We start from the raw sequence: 5,212 nt of genomic DNA on the forward strand, positions 1-5,212 counted from the left end.
CCGTCCAAATAAACAAATAAATATAATTAACACAGTGAGAAAGTGCTCTGTAGTATTTATGGAGGAAACTAAGCAAGTATTCTGTTATCCAGAGAATATTGGAGCAAAAAGAAAAGGACTAAGGTTGTGAAACCTTGTAAAGAAGTACAAACACTCCCATTGCCTGGGGTTTCTAACAGCATTCGCTTGTAAGTGAAGGGCAAGTAGTGGCCTTCATATTGGGGTGGCCATTGACCAGTTTGTTCTGAAGTTAATCACTGCACCATTGGAATGAAAACCATAACATCTTTTGAAGGCGAATGAACGGAAAACAAATACTCAGGAACCTATTGTATCTTTTCCTCGTCTTACCAGAATCGCTCAGTCATGGGTGTTGAATATGTTTCCCATTTAGTTCTATCACAGTCTCCTTTGTCAACGCTTGCAAGCTTTCCGGGGAAGGCTTGGAAGTAGAAAGGGAAGAAGAATTTAACTTTATTTAGAAATCGTATTTAGCTCACAGAGCAAACACCCTTTAGAGCCTACATGTTCAAAAGGAGATGAGCGTGATGAATTTGGTAGAAATCACCGGGACCATTGCTGAAAACAACACAGAAATTATGAATAGGAAAGCACCCCCCCAGTTAGGGCTCATCGAAGAATGACACGCAGTTCTGTGCTGATGATTTTCCTCTGTTTTTCCCAAATTCTTTCTGCACTGGTTTTATTTTCTGTTGACATTTACTCTGCAGTTCACCCAAACATGTCTTTCATAGTGATTGTGCAGAGGACATGGATCTCCAGAGATGTTTGGTAGAGATGTCATTTGGTAAAGGGGAGCTTGACATGTCAGCTCCGGGTGCCAGAAACTATTCTAATCACTTCACTCTCCAAGGATCCCTGTGAGGAGAGGACCATTGTTATTATTAACTTATTTGGAAAAGATTAAATGACTAATGACTTACCAAATCCAGTGGAGGGACTGGGGCCTAGGATATTGTACCCTAGCACTCTACCCACTGCCATTAAAATAGACCCCCTGAATGTGAACATTTCATGTCTCCTCGTCAATCTCATACCAAAAACAGGGCAGGGGAGTCAGGATGGGAGTTACACAGAGGTAAAAGGAGGGAGATGGGAAATCTCACTGTCATATGAACAGGTCTGTGTGTTCTAGCACATGGGTACATTTGCCTGTACACTCTGCCATGATTGTCTGCCCACATCCTGCGACCTCAGCCCGGTTCTCGGCCTGAGAACAGTGAAAGGTGGGCACCCCAAGAGAGCCTAGGTTCCCTGTTGTTAGCCCCAGGCTCCTCTTCAACTTTCTCTAGTTCCTTGTTTTCCTTGCTGGTCCTATAAGAAAACCTGTAAGTCCTCAGGAGCTTGGAAAGATGTCTGTGGTAAAGATCTATCTGGCCTAACCAAACCGATGTAAGAGATGTGCACATGAAAAACAGTGTGGCGAGCTGTGTGGAAATAAGAGCAGAGGTTTGCTATAAGGCCATGGTGGGGATTGATTGTAGGGGAAGCTACCTGTTGCTATGGTGATTGTGCAGGTGTTTCATTTTTTAACTAGAATTCTACCTTGGAGGAGTTCATTTCATTCTTGGCAAAACTGACCCAAGAAAGAGGTTCAATTAGCAAGTAGGATGATGATAGTGACATTAGTGATCATGGTATGTCAGGTGTGCCCAAGGTCCCCTGAGGAAAATAAACCACTCACTTTCCAGGTAAGCACACACAGGAAAGATTCAGGCCAGCAGAGAGGGGAAGGGCCGGGGCTCACCAGCCTGTTCAACTATACTCTTATGTTCTAGAACCCTAACTTCAAACTTCCCAGAGAGGCCTCATACGAGCTGCTTTCTATATTTAAGTCGGTCCAGTCTAATGGTTTTGGGTAAAGCACAAATCAACTATGGATAATGTGAGGTCTAAGGATGAAAAGGACAGGAACGGACCATTCAGGGATGTAACTATGTTCCTAAGGCGCCATGTACCAATTTCAAATTCTGCATTCTGTAGTATGGGACAGCAGGAGGCCATACTATATTATAAGATGTAAATTAATGACTCTAAGAGGACATTAGCAGTAAGGCTTTGCTGTGTGAGGAGAAGCCCAGCTTCACTTTCATTTTTTCAAGGATCCTGGACTATGAAAAACTGAATTCCAAAATCAGGTTTCAAATACTGTAGCAGATTTACCATTTCCGTTTTAATTATTTCCCAAAGCCTTTTAAACACGTTCACAAACCACAGTCACTGAGTGTACAATGTAATTGAAAGATAATACTAGAAAATGCCAATGAGGCATTCTTCAGCCAACCATATCCCTCTGTTTTTCCCAGTGTCAGTCATGTTCAAAGTTTTCCAAGTGTGTGTAACTGAGACGGGTTTTTACAGAATTTCATATTATTCTGAGAGTGAGTATTTTAAAAAAAATTAAAAAACCTCTTAAAACATATCTTTTGAGAATGGAATCTTCCCATGTTGAAAAGAGGCTGGATGATGAGGGCTGGGGGGGGTGGGGGAATCAAAGGAAAGAAAGGAAGACCCGAGGAGAAAGCTCTAGCTAGCTATTTAGGAATTAGTTCTCTTGTGCCTAGATGAAATTTTATGGAGAGAGCTGAGGGACAAGACTACAAGAAACCACTACAGAAGACGGTGGGATCACAGTGCAGACTAAGCAATCCCAACTCCTCAGAAACAGAGTTGCAAAGTTCGAAGGTGAAGGGGAGAGCCCGTGAGCAGAACCTAAAGCTGATTCAGGAAACCCCGACGTTATCTCAGTAAGTTACGGGCAAGAGAATTACAAGGAAACTGAAAACTACTTTACAAAACGTAAGTGCAATTAAGTGGTGTGTTATGAAACCCTACTTTTAAAGGATCAAATCTTTAAAATAGGGTTGTTGTTATTTTTCATTAAATCATCTTTAGTCTGTAATCATCTCGTAGAACTTTGGTGTGTGGGGTTGATTAGGTATGAAAGGCTGAGCTACTTACTTGGGCCGACGATTCAGTTCTTCCTGTTTCTGACCCGGATTCCCGGAAGGCGTAACAGTCAAAGTACAATCAGGGTGAACAATTACAGTAAATAATCTTAGAACAAACTCAGGTTGGTCTTGTAACCGGCTGCAGTCTCTTTCGGTCTTGGGCATTTTCCTCAAAGAGTTAGTAAAAAACAAAAAAGAAAAATAAAAAAGAACGGAACCTGTGACCCAGATTCAAGCTCTGAATGCAGGTGGACACAATTTAAGTTTCCTGTAAACCCGTATGGTCCAGGCACATACCTGGCTGTCTTTTTTTATTGCTGACATTAAACCTAGGGCTTCTCCTGCGTGGAGCACACACTCTTCCACTGAACCTCCACCTGCAGTCCCTAAAGCTTGACGTTCATATCCTGTTTTCATGAATCCTTTATATAACAGGGCCTTATCTTGCGTGCTAATGACATCCCATAAGGGAATGACCTGACCACAACAGACCTCCTCCTCCTAGGAGAGAAGTACCCAAATTTTTACTGTCTGATCCAATTCCTGTAGCATTCTTTGTGTGCTTATGGAGCATTGACTTGGCAGACTTTTATTGCCCTGTAGTGAGCACTGCAATGGGAAGCATTTGGGTATTAAAGGTTAGAAGCCCAGCCGACAGTTTAGGGAAGCAACATTGAAAACCTCACTTGGCTCTTAACTCCTTACCATACTCTATGCTAATTCTGTTGACTCAAAGACTACGTCATCCATGAATATTTAAAAGAATAAGAGGGAGATTATGAGCATACTACATGAAACCAAACACGTCTCCCATGGAGATAAAGAAGCTGCCCTTATTTTACGCCCCCCCCCCCAGCATTTCTCACAAGGATTTCCTAATGGATGCTGCCTTGGTAAATACCTTTGTCACCCTCGTGTACACAAGCATGTACAAGCGGGAGTTGCTGTCTGTAGTCATTGCTGAGACGCTAACTTTTCTCTGATTTAAGCTCCTCAGATTAAATGAAGAACTGCCAGGTTTTTGTCTTTAAATATTTCCCCAACACTTGCATTATATTTGATGGTGATTAGAAAGCTGAATATAATTAATTGGTACTGTGTATAACTGTGATAGCTGGCATCTGGCTACTCTTCCTGCTGTGCACATTGTTCCGTTCTGCTGGATCCGTTCGGTTTTGAAAGCTTCCAGGATTCCTGTTCAACAATGCTAAATCTCTTGTCATGCTCGGCCCCCGTTCTGCTATTTGACAAACAGGTGACAGTGTTCCTGAATTAACCCTAGGGTAGTAGAAAGGTCTATTTATTCTTAATTTTAAAATTAAGAGATGTTGGATTGGACGGAGGCTCAATTGATACTGGGCATGCCCAGTGCTCACAAAGCCCTGGTTTCGGTCCGCACGAGGTACACAACTCGAATTCCAACACTCGGGAAACAGACGCAGGAGGAAGAGACGGTCAAGGTCATCCTCAGCTCTGTAGCAAATTCAAGGTCACCCTGGAGGCACATGATGCTTAGTCTCAAGGAAAACTTTTTTAATTAGGAAATTTACATTTTCTAGAATGATCGCTCTGCCGTGTTCTGGTACAGGGTAAATTCGGTGCGTCCTTGCTAAAGAGCCACGTGCTGGGAGACATGTTTGTGTTTTGGAAGTCTGGTCGTGTTGTAGTGTGGATCTTTTAGTAAGTGAAGCCTAGTGGAAAGTGGTTACGTAATTATCAAGATTCCTAAGATGGGATACGTGGGGCCCCGGTCAGCTGTATCTTGGTCAGATTGAGCAGGCTTGACCTCTGAATCCTGGCTTCCTTGTCCTGGCGTGTGGGTGTGGTCTCACTGGTTACAATGCGGTATAGTGTGCAGTCAAACCAGAAGGACCAAGGCAAGTCAGCAAGTTGCCCCATCGTAGGTTTCAAGCCTCCGGTGACCAAATGAACCTTTGTCCCTCCCTATCTCCCAGAGGTATTTTGTTATAGCATCAGAAAATGGATGAATAGTTTGGTCTTGGAATCCATATGGGTAGCATATTGCTGCTATATCCTCCCTCATGTCCGCATCAGGCTTCAAGGAGCTCATATGACGATGAGATGGTCATGAAATCCAAACTGACACAGGGGAGGAAGACTGGATGGCTGCAGCTCCTGGTAAGGAAGTGTTTGTGCTCTCTGATCATTGATGCTTTAAGGCTCCCTGCGGCTCCCCACACTTCTGTGTAAGTTAACAGCAAAAGGAGGGCTCTCAGGGA

At 43.2% G+C, this 5,212-nt stretch overlaps 1 long non-coding RNA gene across 1 annotated transcript; it reads right to left on the reverse strand.

Moving 5' to 3' along the window:
• Window positions 1–450: 450 nt before the first annotated feature.
• On the reverse strand, window positions 451–3,479 carry LOC148003866 (uncharacterized). Its single transcript, XR_015629762.1, has 2 exons — window positions 2,983–3,479; window positions 451–879 (listed from the first exon to the last, which is right to left on the reverse strand). It is a non-coding gene; the product is annotated as an uncharacterized LOC148003866 (long non-coding RNA).
• Between the last annotated feature and the right edge of the window lie 1,733 nt (window positions 3,480–5,212).

This window comes from Rattus norvegicus, chromosome 9, assembly GCF_021556685.1.
Source record: "Rattus norvegicus strain SHRSP/BbbUtx chromosome 9, alternate assembly SHRSP_T2T, whole genome shotgun sequence".
Taxonomy (NCBI): domain Eukaryota; kingdom Metazoa; phylum Chordata; class Mammalia; order Rodentia; family Muridae; genus Rattus; species Rattus norvegicus.